The following is an 18,353-nucleotide window of genomic DNA, read 5'->3' as shown; positions in this document are numbered from 1 at the left end:
AAGGTCTAGCAACCCCTAACCTATATAGTATATATGTGCAGTGTGAACAAAATAAAAACAAATCTCACTGGCTATTCTGAATTGAATGACCCGAGCAATTACCTTGTTACAACCTAATGCTCTTTAGGGTTAGGGCATGTAGCTCTCAGTACCCTGAAATTGCTTATAAAATCTATCTCAAACGAAGAAATATTTTTCGGTTTTGTCTTCATCCATGGAACCTGCCATCCAACCATTCAACATGCACATACCAAACATCATACAAAATGATTTTATAAATACACATGTGCCCAGCTGAGGGGAAATGTCTCGCAGGGTGGTTCACAGTTTGCCATCTGTGCAATTTCCATCTCTGTAGGGATGCCCATAAAAACTCTTGGAAATGCCACTAAAAATAGTGTTTCTGAGTAATAGGCACCTGATTGAAATAATGGAGCCAATCAGACCAAGACTGGCAATCTGTAGGTTCTGTTCTGTAGGATGCCATATTCAGTCACTATTTATTGGGCTGGTGGTGTGTTGTTTGTCCTCTGTGTATCCGAAACACCAGGGCATATTTTGAATCACAGTCCAGACCATACAAGTGCCATACCTGTATCTTTCAGATTAAGATCACAACCCATCTTTACTTGTAGGTACATGTAATAATAAAATGCAAGTATTTAGCATTTCATTTCCTTTCTGAATATCTACTCATAAGTCTAATAAATTCTACTACAGCTCAGAATTATGGGATGGCTATCTGCCGTGGACTCCATTATAATCAAATAGCTCAGATTTTACAAATTATTTCCTTTTTCTCTGTAATAATAAAACAGTAGCTTGTACTTGATCCAAACTAAAATACAATTCATCTTTACTGGAGGCAAAACAATCCTTTTGGGTAAATATTTTAATTATTTTTAAGTAAATTTAAGGTATGGAGATCCAAATTACAGAAAGGTCCCTCATCTGGAAAACCCCAAGTCCCAAGCATTCTGGATAACGGGTACCATACCTGTAATTATACCTGGTATTTTTATTATTAACACATATTTATAAAGTGCCAACATATTCTGCAGCATTGTACAATAAATGGTCGTATACATTAAACATGCAAGAATACATACAAAAACAACTAATAAACAATCCACGAAGCAAAGAGGGCCCTGTCCAAAAAAGCTTGCAATCTAAAAGACAAATATAATTTGTAGATAACTTTATAAGGAGAGTTTATTATTTTGTTACTAATTAGTTAGTTAGTTACTTAGAGCAATATTCAATACCTACTTAATCTATGCATTATATCTGAGATCTGATATTTAGTTAATTCAGTCTGTGCACTTGCATTGACAGATCCTGGGCCAGAATTTGAAGTTTTTCCGAAAAAAAGCTGAAGGACTGACCCAGAATGTGACAGAGGATGTGGAATGTACTTCACATGGATCCCATCAAGCCAACACAGATCAGGTTAATGGGAAGAAGCAGACCCTTGAAAATGATATTAATGGTGTTGCAACAAAGAATGTCTCAGCTCATTCTCCTGTGGAAGATGGGGAAAAATCATTTGCTGATGGTAAAAACCTGTCAATGTCATTGTTGCTATTTAAGTGGGATGAACGTCCTTTCATGTGGAAGTTCCTTAAAATAATGTGACAACCTCTCAAAAAGGTTGCAACGAAGAAGTTAACATTGTATGTGACCATCAATGAAACAGCCTGTGTATATCTCTGAGTTGCTCCTGCACTGTGGGCAGCTTGTTTGTGCTCACTATGTACTCACTACTATTGTTTAGGACGGTTAAACACATAGGGGCAAATTCAATAAGATTCGAAGTTGCCCCAGGCGCAACTTCGCCGCACTTCGCCAGGCGTAGTTTCGCCAGCGCTCCGCAAATTCACTAAAATCCGAAGTTGCGCCCAGGGGTAGCGTAAGGTTGCAAAGTTGCGCTAGCGTTGATTCGCTATGTAAAGCGAAGTTACGCTAGCGAAGGCTAATTTGCATACGGCGCTAAATTCAAATTTCAATGGAGGAATACGTATCAGCACTACAAATGCCTAGAAAACCTTCAAATCAGCAAATAAAAATTTTATTTTGCCCTACACATGTGCCCACTGTCTAGGTAAGTTGCCATGAGTCAGGAAATGTAGGGGGGAAGGAGGGGAGCCCCAAAAATTTTTTCGATCTTTTTCAGCCTATCACCCATAATGTAGAAAACACGCCAGCGTTTTTTGGGACTTAGAAACAGTTTTGACTTTTTTTCAAACAATCCCTATCTACTCTATTGCGCTTCGCCAGGTCTGAGGTGGCGAAGGAAGTCTAGCGTAAAAGGTAGCGTTCAGTACACTGCGCAAGTTAGTGAATTTGCGTAGTTACGTCGCTAGCGAAAATTCGCCAGGCGTAAGGGTGCGAAGTAACACTAGCGAAACTACGCCAGCGTTCGTTAGTGAATTTGCGCAGTAACGAAAATGCCAAACGCTAGCGAATTAACGCTAGAGTTCGGCGCTTAGTGAATTTGCCCCATAGAGTGCTAACACAAAGTCAGTTGGCTCCCAATGGGAAGAGATATATTCTGGGTTCTCTCTGCAGATTACAAGGACTCTGTTCACATGTTTTGGGGATTTTTTGTTTTAAAAATGAATGTCTTGTACGTAGCTTTTCTCTATAGCAGCAGATAAGAGGTACTGAAAGAACAGCAGTGTATTTCAACCACATCTCCTAGAAATGGCAGATTCCTCATTTTAGCCTGATTTACAAACTTTACAATATAGGTACTTTCATAGTAATACCATTTCTTCCTCCCCTGGACGGAGAAAGAATACAAGGGTCTTTGTCAAATATTGTAACAAGGAAAGCAGAAATAATTAATTACTTGGAAGATATAAAATAAAGAAGAGTTAGAACTGAGAACTGTGGAGGTTATATGAAGTTATTAACTTCATTGCACAATTGAATGGGGCACTAACTAATATAACTATGGTGTAAATATGGGATGATATGCAATTTTCTATTTTTTTTTTACGTGGTTTTAAAATAATAATAGTGTTTGTTCTGTAGCTCTCCTGTTTGTAATCTGTTACCTGGTTGTTAGGGTTCCACTTATCCCAACAACCAAGCAGAGGTTTGAATAACAGTCTGAAAGATGAACATTGGAAACTCTAAAGAGAAACATTACAACTGTAAATAATTTGGATGACTGAATTTTTTTTCCATAAGCACATAAAGGCAGGGGAACTCTGGTTGTTGCTAGTAATACTCAAGTTGCAGTGAGTCATGTCACATAGGTGGCATCACTAAGTTACATAAATAACAATGCATTTTTATAGATTTAATACGTTTCTAAATTGCATAAAAGGGTGCTAAAAGAGTACTAATAGGCATGGCACGTCTTTCATTCTGTTTTTTATGTGTGTTTTATAGTGCACAGAGTCCCTAGTAGTGATTAGTTGGCTTTGTTTCTCTTTCCAAAGGTGGAGGAGCAGAAGTGTTGTCAGACATGCCCGGGCCTTCTCCTAAGGAACCTAACCAAGCTGATGAAGAAATCAACCCAGAGATGGAGGTACCCAAGCCACATGTGAAGTCTGTTTACATCACTGACTTTGAGACAGTTTGTTTCAGAAAGGAGTCTTTCTAAAGCTTCTTAACCTGATTTTGTATTAGCATCTGTCTCTCTCAGCTACTGTGGCATGGTAACCATTCACCCACTTACTGTCAGTCTCTCAGATTTTCTGTCGTCTTCAGTTGCTTCTGCCCTGACATGGTAACCATTCATCTTCATTGCTTGCTGCCAGCCTCCCTGGATTTATGCTGTGTGCATTGCTGAATTGTTATCTGTGACTGCCTAGACATGGTTGTCCTTTACCCATAGTGCATGCTGCCAGCTGTCTGACCTTCTCTTCGTGGTGCTTAACTGGTGTTTGCATCTACTTTGATTTAATGTTGTAATGACTGCATGAGTTTGCTTTCATAGACTTTTATCTGCATGTATAATTGCTGCAAATGGGACTCTTACTCTCGCTTTTGGGGGAGAGGGATTTGAACAGATAAAAATACAATTAACCCAACATTGCCAACCCAATCCAGTCTGATAATTTCTGAAAGATTTTTTTCATCCAATGAGTCTCAAGTACTTTACAGCATGCCTGGCAGACGACATTGGAGTTTATTGTTTCAAGCGTCTGTTGAGATAATACAGTTCCTATACCCATGATTTCTATCATTTATAGCCCCCCCCCCTTTATTTTACCCAGCTCTCCCTTATCTCTCATGAGCTCTCATCTCTCAAGGGTTCTTATAAGTACAGTTTTTTTATACACAAGATCAGGGTGTTGATACTTAAAGAGGTTGTTTGGCAGAAAGTGATATTCTAAGACAATTTGCAATTGGTTTTCACTTTTTATATATCTGGTTGCTAGGGTCCAAATTACCCTAGCAACTAGGGCATTGATTTGAATAAGAGGCTGGAATATGAATAGGAGAGGTTTTGAATAGAATGATGATTAATAAAAAGTAGCAATAACAATACATTTATAGCCTTACGGAGCATTTGTTTTTAGATGCAGTCAGTGACCTCCATTTGAAAGCTGGAAAGAGTCAAAGGAAGAACACAAATAATTCAAAAACTATAAAAAAAGAAAAAATGATGGCCAATTGAAAAGTTCCTTAGAATTAGCTATTTTGTAACATACTAAAACTTAACTTAAAGGAGAACTAAACCCCCCCAATAAGAATAGCCCCATCCACTAACTTACATAGTCCCCCCTCCCTGCTTCCTCCTCACAGAGCACATCATTTCAAAAAGTGTCCCTGAATATCATGCTCATGTATCCATTCAGAGTAGCGCAGCAGAGCTCATGGGTCCCATCTTCTGCATCTTTGGACCTCGTATACGGTACATATCCAAATATTATTACATATGTAAGTATTCATAATGAGCATAAAAGCCTATTGTGCCACTAGGTAGGACTTTCTAGCTAAAAACCTGATGGAGTTATATTAAGACCAGTATTCACTAACATCTTCTTTGCTATGCATTCTGTCTCTGCTCTGACTTAGCAGTGTTCTGTTTATGTAAAATCAGTAAGTCCTAATTGAGAAAATCAGAACTGTAAGGAGTTACTGCAGGCTCTCACCCCTTCTTAAAAATGACGGCTTTCTTTGTCAAAATGTCACCTGTTATTATTTTTTAATTTTAAACACTGCTAAAATGTTTATATTCATCTACAAAAAGTCGATTTGTTTGTTCCTTCCTTTGGCCAGTGAGAATCAGTCTGTGATACTACACCTGCTAGCAGCATATCAAGCAACTGACAGCATTCCTTACATTTAGGGCCTTTTTACGTTGCATTTTTAAAACCACCTATTCAAGCTTAAATAGGTGCAAAATTAAGCACTACTGAAAATATTGGAATAGGCGCTATAGGAATTCCCACGGGGAACTTGTGAGCCAACATCCGCCAGGTGATGCCAGTATAACTATGGGACCTGTTATCCAGAATGCTCAGGACCTGGGGTATTCCGGATAATGGATCTCTCCATACCTTAAGTCTACTAGAAAATCATGTAACCATTAAATAGACCCAATAGGCTGGTTTTGCCTGACATAAGGACTAATTATATCTTAGTTTGGATCAAGTACAAGGTACTGTTTTATTATTACAGAGAAAAAGGAAATCATTTTTAAAATGGGATTATTTGGGTAAAATTGAGTCTATGGGAGATGTTCTTAATATAATTCGGGTTTCCGTATAATGGATCCAGAAACCCCATATTATTTAACTCTAGGGGATATGCAGGTTTTGAAATTTCCTGCGTATTTTCAATATGGAGGCCAATCTCCAACGAGATGGATTGCGCAAATATGTATTTGTGGCTTTGTATGCTGGTGACGTAATTATGTTGAGTATTGACGATCAGTCTGGCTACATCCATGTAATTTGCTTTTACACTTGGCTTCTTTTCAAAAAAGTTTACCAAAATTCATCCAAGTGGAATTGTGGGGAACGAGAAAAAACAGATAAGCATGTTGGGAAAAGAAAACTACAGGCTGAAAAACGGATATTATCATGCACGTGTGGTTTAATTTTACCCTCGACCGCACGTTTTTAAAAACACAACGTAAAAACACTCTGTGTGACCTGGTCCTTAAGGGCAATGGCACACAAACATTGCCTGATTGCCATTGAAATTAATGTTGGCCAATTCTGATAAATTTCTCACCTGCCTGCTCAGATGGGAAATTGCTTGGACAACAAAACACCCTTGTTCACTCCATGTGCCGCTGCTCCAAGCTTAATGAATATAAAAGATATCATTATTTAAAATGTATTGATGTTAAACAGCATGGTTTTAGCTGTCAATTTTAGCCCATTCCAGTCTCTACTCAAAGCAGTAAATTAGCAGTGTAGTTACAGCAACAGTCACACTGCATGTTTGTTTAAAAAGAAAACAATGATGTATTTTATATTTATTGTGCCTATATATTAGATATACTATTTTTATGTAAGGAACACTCAGTTTGAAATGATATTCAGTTTTATAACTGATACACAGGGAACAGATATGAATGGTGCTGAAACATCAGTATAATAAAAACTCTAGTCTGTTGAAATGTTAAATTAATTTATATTTTTTAGTGTAGGATTTATGATCTGGTAACCCATTATCCAGAAAGCTCCATGATATATCAATGCCATTCACATGATGTCTTATTTCTAACAATGTTTTATTTTCTTCTCATATTTTGCTATTTCTTTCTTATAGGACAAAAGTGTGTGCTTGGTGGTAACTAAGTTAGCAATGATTTGTTTTTAAGGCAAAACAAGCCTATTGGGTGTTTTAGGTTTTGACTCGCTACTTAAAGGAAAACTATACCCCCAAAACAATGTAGGTCTCTATAAAAACATATTACATGAAACAGCTCATATGTAAAACCCTGCTTTGTGTAAATAAACCATTTTCATAATAATATACTTTTCTAGTACTATGTGCCATTGGGTAATCATAAATAGAAAATTGCCATTTTAAAAAATAAGGGCCTCCCCCTGGGATCGTACGATTCACTGTGCACACAAACATAACAAACAAACTATATTTCTTAGGTCACATGGGCCAATTAACAGACAGGGTTCAACACTTCTTCCTGTTACAGTTAGAGTTGTAGTATTTCTAAATTCTAAACACTTAATGGTGGTTCAAGGCAAGAGATGTAAAAGAGCAGTTTTTATTTACATATATATTCCAGTTTGGTCCGATTCTTTAATATACCACTTAATATGATATAAACTATTTGTTGCTTATTCATTTTGGGGGTATAGTTTTCCTTTAACATTATAGAAAGACCCCTTATTTAGAAACACACTGGTCCCATGAATTCAGGATAATAGATTCCATGCCTGTAAATTAGAAGCATTTTACTACTTTTATTAAATACTACTACAGGGATGGGATCCGTTATCCGGAAACCCGTTATCCAGAAAGCTCCAAATTACAGAATGGCTGTCTCCCATAGACTACATTTTATCCAAATAATTAAATGTTTTCCCTTTTTTCGTGTAATAATAATAAAGTTGCTTGTACTTGATTCCAACTAAGATATAATTAATCCTTATTGGAAGCAAAACCAGCCAATTGGGATTATATAATGTTTACATGATCTTCTAGTAGACTTAAAGCATGAAGATCCAAATTATGGAAAGATCTGTTATCCGGAAAACCCCAGGTCCCGAGCATTCTGGATAACCGGTCCCATACCTTTAATATGTATTACTATTATACAAGTCTTATCAATACCACAGCATAGATGTCTTTGGGTACTCTCTGCTTTGATAAGCTGTTCTGTAATAAAGACTTTAGCTATAAGAATTTGACAGACTGATTACATTTGACAAATGTGTTAAATAGCTAAACAACTGTGAGGAAAATGGAAACTTTTAGTCTGAACTTATGCACATCTGCCCCTTTGTGCAGGTTTATAAATAGCAATTTGTAATTCTACGGAAAGCTTGAAATGCTTAAATGCAGGAACCTAGTTCTCATTAAACCCTAAATAGAAATGCTTATGAGTTACAAATTACAGTCCCCTGTGACTTGAGCCTTGTTCACCTTTTTGCCAGCTTGTATTTATATGCATTGTTTGTATAGGTCTTAAGATTAATTGTACATAGCAGCAATGTTTTCACCTCTAAATATTAATAAATTTATTTAGATCATATAAATTTACCATAATTTATTCTTCGGAAATATGTGTTACTTTTAGCAATTTGCCATTCACTATGTAATAAGATACCTCCTTTATCTGAAGAGAACAGGCTAAGGTTTCCAGTCTTGGAATTTGTGCAATTGAAAGATACATTGGCCTAGTTTCTTCCTACTTTGTTTACACCAAAAACCTGAGCCCCTCTTAATAAGGGGACACAAACCTTCCATATTCTTCAGCTACAAAAGTGTAACTAAAATGTTTCTGCATTACAGCTGCAGCAGCAACACATTCAAGTAGCAGATGGATTTTCTTCACAGGTATAGGTACAGGTTTCTGGATCAACTAGCAGTTAGGCAGTCTTTCAGCAGCCGTACTCTGATCCGGATTTGAATGTCTTGCGGGTGCTGGGTCAAATCTCCGTATATAAATCTTCACATAGACCCACACTCCAAATGTTCAGTATATCAAATTATTTTTATTTACATACAATTATGTGTCCAACGTTTCGGCCTACTTTAGGGCCTTTATCAAGGTTCCTTGATAAAGGCTCTAAAGTGGGCCTAAACATTGGACACATAATTGTATGTAAATAAAAATAATTTGATTTACTGAACATTTGGAGTGTGGGTCTATGTGAAGATTTCCCATGCCCAATCCACATTGCTCCAGTCCCGATTATGAAAATTTGCATGAATAAAGGGGGGGCACGGGCGACCAACAGCAGTGGGCCCAGGAGTGCCCTCTATCTAAATCCGGCCCTGTTGGTTTGCACCCGGCCATTGCTATAGAGGTGAGGTGAGTGCTGGTTCCCAACATTGATAATAAATATACTCAAACTAGGGGCTAGAAGTTGGATTTTATCTGTCGTTTGGCATAGGTAATTGCATTATTACCGGATTAGCATAGTGAGTACTGTGTTCTAAATCAGCAACAGTTGGAGGGCTTTGGCTTTTAGAATAACTATTGTGAAACTCAAGCTTGTGGACATAAGAAACTTTCTAAACAATTAAAAACAGTTTATCGTTTCTGAATATGTAGCAGGTATAGTGGGAACAAGCTCAGCTTCACTATCCAGCTAGAGGGAAATTGAGTCTGTTGTTCCACTACTGAACTGGGCAGTAAAACTTGGAAGTATGGAGAGTCAGGCAAAAGGAATCTATACAGATTATGTTTGAAATAGTCATGGTAGCAAAGCACTTAAGATGGCCAAGCCGAAGGAGAAGCATGCTTAAGATGGCCAAGCAGAAGGACCAAGCCGGCAGCTGGTACCCTGTGATGGGTCTACCCGACCAATATGTGACTGAACATTGGCCAGATGACATTTGGGTAGGTATGTAAATCTCATTATGATGAGGACTGCATTGGCTCATTGATGCCATTCTCTCTCCTTGTGTCCCCATCATAGAGATCTGATCTCAATCTAGGCTTATTGAGAAAAGTTCTGCTGGTTTGCTGCCCTCAAAAGATTAAATCATATCAAAAATATGTCATAGTTATATAGACCATAAGAATTGCACATATAGTAAGCTGGAACTATTTAGATATCTTTGCATTTTGTGATCTCTTTTATTTACCTGCCTGATGTTTCTTCTCTTTTCTACACAATTTCCAAAGTTGTGCAAAGGTGTACACGGTGAACATTGCTTAGATGTTACATGTCATTTTCCAAACCTTAATTGTACGTGAAAACTGCTCTGTAGCGGCAGCAGATTTTGGCTTTCTAGGTATAGAAGGCTTCTTCTTTGAGGCTATTAATACCTATTTTTCTGAAGACTTGTGACTACTTTCCACAGTTGTGCAATAAGTGTTTTCACCACAAAAAGAGCTTGGTGTATAATGTAGGACAGTATTTTCTCGAGCATGTTAGGCCAGATGTGAAACAGTACAAATAAAGTGCAATGAAACAGATTGTATTGAGAAGGGCTCTTGTTCAGTCTGTAGAGTGATTAAACTGACACACACAAGTAAAACAAACATAAGAGATTTATTGATACTTAGCTGAGGGACCCCTCCATAAAATGGCTCAGCAGCAATTCCAACATAACCAGGCACTCTGAAGTCCAGGCAGAAGTCAAAGAGCCTCCCCCCAAATGAAGCTTTATATATGTTTCCCCCACACAGGATATAAGAAGATTTATACATTTTAGCAGCTAGCATACTATATATGGTAAAAACTACACTTAGCATACTATATATGGTGAAAATCAAGCATTAACCAGTGTCACATTTCTTGAATTGCCAAAAGCTCTAGACGCCATCTTTAAGGTGTTGTTCTATTCTCTCTATCTTCTGCTCTGTGAATCACTAATTTTCCTTACACAGATATATCTAGTTAAATATCTGACAGTGTTAATTATCAAATATTTATTTCCAAATAGAGTATATTTCCTATATGTATTTATGTATGTATGTGTATATATATATATATATATATATATATATATATATATATATATATATATATATATATATATATATATATATATATATATATATATATATATGTATATATATGTATATATATGTATATATGTATATATATATATATATATATATATATATATATATGTATATATGTATATGTATATATGTATATATATGTGTATATACATATATATATATATATATATATATATATATATATATATATATATATATATATATTGTGTCTTGAGAGCCATAATTCATCCAGCATTCTGAAGACAGTCCTTTGCTATATATTGAGAGTCTTTTTGAAGAAACACACTTATTTTTTAAATACTGTATTTCTCAATATGGTTGCCACAAAAGATGGCTTTTTAGGCTTCCTGGGGAGCTTGTGGTTTATAGAATGTGGAAATATTCCATTACTGTGTTTTAGGCACATTGCATCCTCATTATTTACTTGGTTACCCAGTCCGCTGCTCTTGTGAAAGAGGATTAATCCACTAAACTAACTGCTACAGGAGGCCATACAGAAGGATGTGGTTAGCCAGCTAGTAAGATATTAAAGAGATACGGACATCAGAAAATAATCTTTTTTTATTATTTATCATAACATTGTATTTGAATGCTATTTATAATTTTGCCATAACAGTATTTGCCTGATGCTTTTACATTACCTTTTGTATTACCCTGTTCCTCTATGAGGGGGCTGTCACATTTGTGCAGCAGTAATCTGTTAGCATTAGAAACTCTAACTGACGGGTTGAGATGGGACAGTCAGGTTGGCAAAACAGTCAGGTTTAGGAACTTCAAGTGACAATTACTTACAAAAGCAGCGAAAAACGATCAACATGACCTATAGGTAACTTTTAATGTAGAGTAATATTTTGAAAATATTTTTTTTGTGTCAGTATCACTTTAAGGCTACAGAAATAAGTGTAACCCACATAGAAGGTAGTATGTATTTCCTTTGAATTAACACAAATGGAAAACACAGAATTAAGGTTTAACTAAGGTACATATTTATGAGGGTCTTTGCCTTTCCCAGTGAACAATGGAAAGCTTTTTTCCACTTTTTCCCCCATATACTGTATGCCTAGCTCATTTCTAATTTGATTTTCCTTTTAAAACGATTATGATTCTCCTGGTTTTGAAAGATGTCTGTCTCTCTTCCAACGAATCATCATTTACAGTTTTCTGAACCGGCGTCTTAAAAGCTTTGCAAAGCATTTGTGTGTAATTGAAACAGTTTGCATAATACATAAGTATACAGAAAAACACTCTTGGTTGTCATTTGTAGTCAATTAAGATATTTTTCTTGTAATTCACACACTCATTTTGGCCTGCCACTGACAGTTTCAAGGTTGACATTGCTGAATATTGCTTAGGCTTGTGGGTTTTCAGAGGATCAGAGGGAGATGGTTACCTCCTATAGTGCAGCTCTCCTCCAACTCATGGATTTGTTCTCCTGGCTGTCATCTAAATGTTTGAGTCGCAATAATCATTTGCTAAAATTATATATAATTGAAAAGTGTAAAAAATATTTTCTCTTTGTTTTGTGTGTGACTTAATTCCTCTGTGCTTCCATTTCCAGCAGGACATTGCAGCCCCAACTTCATCTTGATCAACATAATCATCATGTGTTCTACAAGTCAAGCTGCAGAACATTGAATGCAACTGAAGCTATCTTGTTACTAGTCAGCACTGGGATTCAAGTGACTATACAGCTATTGCACTTTCTACTTCCCATAACTTCCTGGTGTCACTTTGACGTTTAGTAACTTGTATTGCACTTAAATACAGCAGAGCTTTGGATCTTTGTAGATCCTGAAATAGGGGAGGAGGCATGCTGGAATAGATAAAAACAAAGCGATCTCCTCAAGTGTTTATTTGGAAAAGGCTTAATAAACACTCTGGGAAATCTCCTTGCTTTCACCTGTTTCTGTGGGCTACAGCATGTATTCTGGAACTGTAGAGAGGTACAGTAGGTCTCCACATCTAGTTTTGTGTACACAGTGGGAAAAATGAAGCCCCAGTGCTGAGAAAGTGTATCATGCTATTAGCAAGATCATCTTATATCTATAATTTAAATCTATAATTTATATCTCATATTCAGGTGAGGTTATTCAAAAAGTTCAAATGCTGTGGGATCAGTGGCTATATTTGGAAACTCACATGAACATAGCTCTGAAGCTGTACTTGCCTATAATCCATAGGTTTTTTGTCCACAAAAGTAAAAAAAAAACACATTTCTGTATATGCATTGGCAAACAGCCATTTTCTGTTTTTTTTGTTTTTTTTTTAGTCAGACCACCCTCATACAGAATAATTTAAGATAAGACAGTTTTGCACTACATCATAGGTATTTTCTGACACTAAATGGGAGCCTAAAGCATGGCTGGTAATTTAGTCTTTCCTAGAAATGTAATTTGGATAAGTACAGTATTGCAATGGCAACTGCATTGTTTGGTCAGCTTTAAGAAACAGACATTGAATTCAATCAGACTAGGTCCTTACCCAGGCCGATGGTAACTGTCAAAGAGAAAACAGATCCCAGGGATACTATACAGATTATCCTCATATTTTACATACATAGGACTTGAATTTTTTTATACAAACATTTTGATAAGTGAGGAAATAAACCTGTGCTGATATGAGGAGTTCTTTTCAACCAAATATTTTATTTATTACTGAAAACTCTGTGTAGCACGTTAATTAAGGTTGAAAATGTTACCATGTATTTTTTTTTATAGGATATGGCCACTTTTTTAGTTTCATAAGAGAATATATTTAATTCTGCTTCCTTCCTGGCATTCTAACTATTTGTATTTAAGGGGACTTGTCACCCAAAAAAATGATTCCAAATCCTATTTTATCACGTTAGTCAAGCAAAATGGAAATATATCAATTATTTGAATCTAGTTTTCTTCGGTCTGGGAATTCATAATTATAGCAAGCAGGCAGGAGCCATTTTGTGGACACTGTTATTAAAGGGATACTGTCATGGGAAAATGTTTTTTTCAAAATGCATATTACTGCTCCAGCAGAATTCTGCACTGAAATCCATTTCTCAAAAATTTATTTTTAACTTCATTTTAACATTTAACATGGGGCTATACATATTGTCAGTTTCCCTGCTGTCCCAAGTCATGTGAAGTATGCTCTGATAAACTTCAGTCACTCTTTACTGCTCTACTGCAAGTTGGGAGTGATATCACCCCTCCCTTTCCCCCCCCCCCAGCAGCCTAACAACAGAAAAATGGGAAGGTAACCAGATAACAGCTCCCTAACACAATATAACAGCTGCCTGGTAGATCTAAGAACAGCACTCAATAGTAAAAGCCAAGTCCCACTGCGACACATTCAGTTACATTGAGTAGGAGAAACAACAGCCTGCCAGAAAGCAGTTCCATCCTAAAGTTCTGGCTCTTTCTGAAAGCACATGGCCAGGCAAAATGACCTGAAATGGCTCTTATACACCAATATTACAACTAAAAAAAAGTACACTTGCTGGTTCAGGAATTACATTTTATGGTAGAGTGAATAGTTTGCAGTGACAGAATCCCTTTAAGGCAAGTCTTGCCTCATCTCAAAATCTTGTTTGTGCACCAGAATGGGGGACCTAATGTCCATCCCCATGCCCTGGTTACACAATTATATAGTGAAGAGAGCAGGGGAATGTGCAGTGACATCTAGTCATGCAATATTTGATAGCTGAGATATTTAAATGTGTTTACAACAATGTTTTAATAAAAAAGAATTTGGATTTCATTTTAAATTTGAAAAGGACTTTTATTATACAGTTTTTTATGTCTGGGTGAAAGGTCCCCTTTAAGACAGGTGTGATCAGTGTTGATTTTAATTAATAATCATTGTTTTTTTTATCCATCTTGTTTTATAAGAAATACAGTATTGAATATGTTTATGTAGATTTATGGTTGTGAAGTAAACCAGATTTCAGAAAAACTATGTATTTCAAAAGTTCCAAGGACGTTTTATTTTTCAGATTCTATTTTCTTATCTCGGTGTAAACAAATGAAGCTGCTGCGTTGTCACATAGCAAAGAGATTTCACTCATTTACATGTTTTTCAGATGAGACTGGAAAAAATTGACAGGCCCATATATACCAGCATATAAATAGCTGAACCAAAATAACAATCTTTCAATAGTATTTCATTGTTACTATCAATGAAAGCTAGGCTGGTTCAGATGGAGCTATGACACTCTCATTTTATTATAGTTTAACCCACAAGTGTGTGGTTTATGGGAATCATTTGTCCATAGCATGTCCGTTATTTAGAAACAGTTGGGCAGCAATGCTCTGATATGGATTTCGAGCAAAAACAGTTTTTGTTTTCATAAAAGTGCCTCTTTGAATATAAATATACCATTTAAAGGACTGTTAGGGTGAAAAACATTGCCTATTCATTGGAAAAAACGTAGAAAGAATAAAACTCTGCTCAGCTGATCAAGACAAATGTGTATAATGTACTCCAGAAGCAGGAGGACAGTGTATATTGTGATATTGCACTTTTTAATTGTAGTATTTTGCTGGATTATAATATGTTTTTACTATATAAATTTTCAGTTGTATACAAAAACGTTACATTGGCATTGTGATGTGTTTTGCTTTAAGAAATATCGGCTATTAAATTCATTGCTGCTATGTTTTAATACTCTTATTGTAAATTTTCATTTGTCATGTTACTTGGTAGGTGGAAAGGACATGGAGCAACACACTTCTTTCTGCCCCTCTGTACACTCACTGTTAGGCTTCCCCAACTGTCATAGTAAGTCAGCCAGTTTGTTGTAGTTTTTGTATTTCAACAATGCAAATCATTACTTCACTTTAAATTAATTATAGCATGGGCATTTTTATAACAGAGATAATGCACAAGGAGCAAAAAGATAAATATAACTTCTATAATTCTCATCCAAACTAGGCATCATCCCTAGCACTAATATAGATAAATTACAGGATCTTTGAGGATCTCTGATTTACAGGAGTTGGGTGTGTGCACACATCCCATCGAATCTAAAATAACGACTCTTGTTTCGCCCATAATAATATGGCAGAGGGCTAACTCCCAAAAAAGTTAAATTAACACATCATGGCACAAAAATAGCACAAAATAGCAGATTTTGATGATCAACCCAGAAAATCAGATTATAGTGGATCGCTGCACGCATGCGCACCAACGTGGCGATGTGTGCACTGACGCACATACAGACATGCCTGGCGCTGGAGCGGCAGGGGGGGCCAGAGGGGGGCCGTGGCCAGTAGCCCCGGTGGGCCCCAAGCCCCCCAGTCCGACCCTGCTTAAAGGCATTAACAGAATCAGTCATCAGAATATCACCCCGCAGTGCATTCTACAACCTCACTTCCTCACTAACGTTTACCAATGTTATATAAACTGAAAGATGACCCCCTCTGTTTCATTTGAAACCATGCAACCAATTTGTTAGAGAACACTTCTTTAACATGATTAAAGCTGTGAGGGAGTCAGTAAAATCAATTCTGCTCTTTTCAAGGCATTGTGCACCTGTGTATAGCACTGTATTTACCATCCTCCCCCCAACTTGTATATGTAATATTTTACAACTTTTTACAGAACAAATCCCTGGAGTATAGGGGCAACATGTTGGTGGGCAGTCTCTTGGATTAGGATAATGTAGTCTCTGTCTCCACTGTCCACAGAGCTTGATATCCGCTTCTATTCCTTTTTCTAAATAATAGCTGATCCTAACTCTCCCTCTGCCAAATAAAATGGCCCCTGTTCCTATTCTTTTTATTGCGCCCTCCCTCCATTACAGATCAAAATAACACAACACTACCTATTACTAATAAGTGGCCCATATGAATGATTACCTTAAAATGATAAACAACCATAACGTTCATACAGTATAACTGTTCTTTCATACGCAGTGGAACAGACCAATCTTTATTTATTTTTTAACATAATGTATATTAAGGTGAATTCCATCCTTACTGTCAACATTCCCTTTTTATTATTCATTACAAACTGCACACTATTATTTTATATGAGTAATTCTAAGCTTTCATAACAAGGGGAAATTTAGATGACCCATAGAAGGAACTTAAAGTTTTTTTTTTATTTTTATGAGACACAAACCTGCATCTGTTCAACACTTCATATTCTCTTATATGTAAAAGTCCAAACTGCAGATGTTTTTCAACTATAGAAGTGTTATCTCGGCACTCTTCTGAGTTTGCAGTTCCTCTCAGCGTGAGCATACTTTGGCATGCAGCTACACAATCTCTCCTTGGCTAAGGAAGTGGCAGTGCAGAGAAGGTACTGGTCAAGCAGGACTCTGGATAGCCCACATGAAGACTCACTAAATTTCACTTTACCTGATTAAAACAAGAGTTCAGCGAGATATAGTACCTCATCCAGAACTTTACCTTGCAAGAGGTAGCAACTTTCCCATTCCTGAGTGCAGGGGATGCTGTCTAGCTTGTACTATACATATGGCAACCAGCTGCAACATGTTAATATTACAAAGCTTTGTACACAGAGGTAAATTAGAGTTATAAAATATAAACAGATGCCCTAAATAATAATCCGCAAATCATCTGTCTGTCAGAGGCAATGGTAGAGCAAAGTTATCCCCGACCAGTGGCTCACAAGCAACATGGTACTCCCCAACCCCTTGGATGTTGCTCTCAGTGGCCTCAAATTCCTGTCTTGGAGGCAAGTTTTGGAGTCCGATATGATTAATATAAATTTTTGGCTTTATTCATGCGCTTAAAGATTACCTCCTGTGTATTATCATACCGGACTCCAGAACGTTTTGACCAGTGCTCTGTAGCGGTAAAGAGTGATTGTTGTAGCAGCCGGTTGGAAGGGACCGACACATCGCAAGAGCTGCGGTCGAACAGGAGCTGGCGTGTATGGGACGAGCTCCGCCATTGCCACATCGCTTAACTTTGTCTGGAGGCAAGTTTTGGTTGCATAAAAACCAGGTATACTGCCAAACCTCTTGTAGGCTGCCAGTCCACATAGGGGCTACCAAATAGCCAATTACAGCCCTTATTTGGCACCCCTGGGTATTGTTTTCATGCTTGTGTTGCTCCCCAACTCGTTTTTCATTTGAATGTGGCTCATGGGTAAAAATGGTTTTGGACCTCCAGTAGAGCACATCCCTGCAAAATGAATATCTCCAAACAACCGAGGAGTTGAATGATATTATTCTTTTCCCACTACAAGAATTAAGTGAATTGGCCTTAAACCAGTTCAGATATTGCATATAAATTACTTTTTGTGTTGGAATCATAACTCCATTAATGATAATAAGCTTGCCTCACATCTTAATTTTTAATATATTTTGAGCTTTTGTCAGGCAGAAATGTGAGATCAACAAGCACAATGACTGCCAATAAATTCATTTTACCGAGCAAATTGTGGTACATTCTCGCCAGTGAGGGTAAACCTGTACATTTTTAGCCTTAAATAATATTTAGCTATGTAGTTTCTGCAAAATTGTATGTCACTAACACTAACACTCCAAATATGGGGTTTAAGTGATTAATATTATAAAATGTATTTACATACAAGTAACACAAATCCCGATGAACAAACAACAAGAAATCCTATCCTAACCAATAGTTATATACATACAGTTAAGAGCACTGGATGTGTTTAATGGGATAAAGATTTCAAATCATGTAGGAAGAAAGTGACCCAGTAACAATGATGTGTATAATGGGTTAAAGTTTGCATCCTTTGA

At 36.8% G+C, this 18,353-nt stretch overlaps 1 protein-coding gene across 2 annotated transcripts in view; it reads left to right on the top strand.

The window, feature by feature from the left end:
* ccdc9.L (coiled-coil domain containing 9 L homeolog) overlaps positions 1-12,946 on the top strand; it is a 51,453-nt gene extending 38,507 nt beyond the window's left edge. The window contains exons 13-15 of one of the 2 annotated variants that reach the window (XR_005963159.1): positions 1,336-1,449; positions 3,450-3,538; positions 12,198-12,946. The gene's annotated coding sequence lies outside the window, so the exon portion shown is untranslated. Of the gene's footprint in view, positions 1-1,335; positions 1,556-3,449; positions 3,539-12,197 lie in introns of both variants that reach the window. The other variant, XR_001932550.2, reaches the window with a different exon arrangement.
* The last annotated feature ends 5,407 nt before the right edge of the window (positions 12,947-18,353 follow it).

Source organism: Xenopus laevis, chromosome 8L, assembly GCF_017654675.1.
Source record: "Xenopus laevis strain J_2021 chromosome 8L, Xenopus_laevis_v10.1, whole genome shotgun sequence".
NCBI lineage: Eukaryota > Metazoa > Chordata > Amphibia > Anura > Pipidae > Xenopus > Xenopus laevis.
This window is presented reverse-complemented; position numbering and strand designations above follow the sequence as displayed.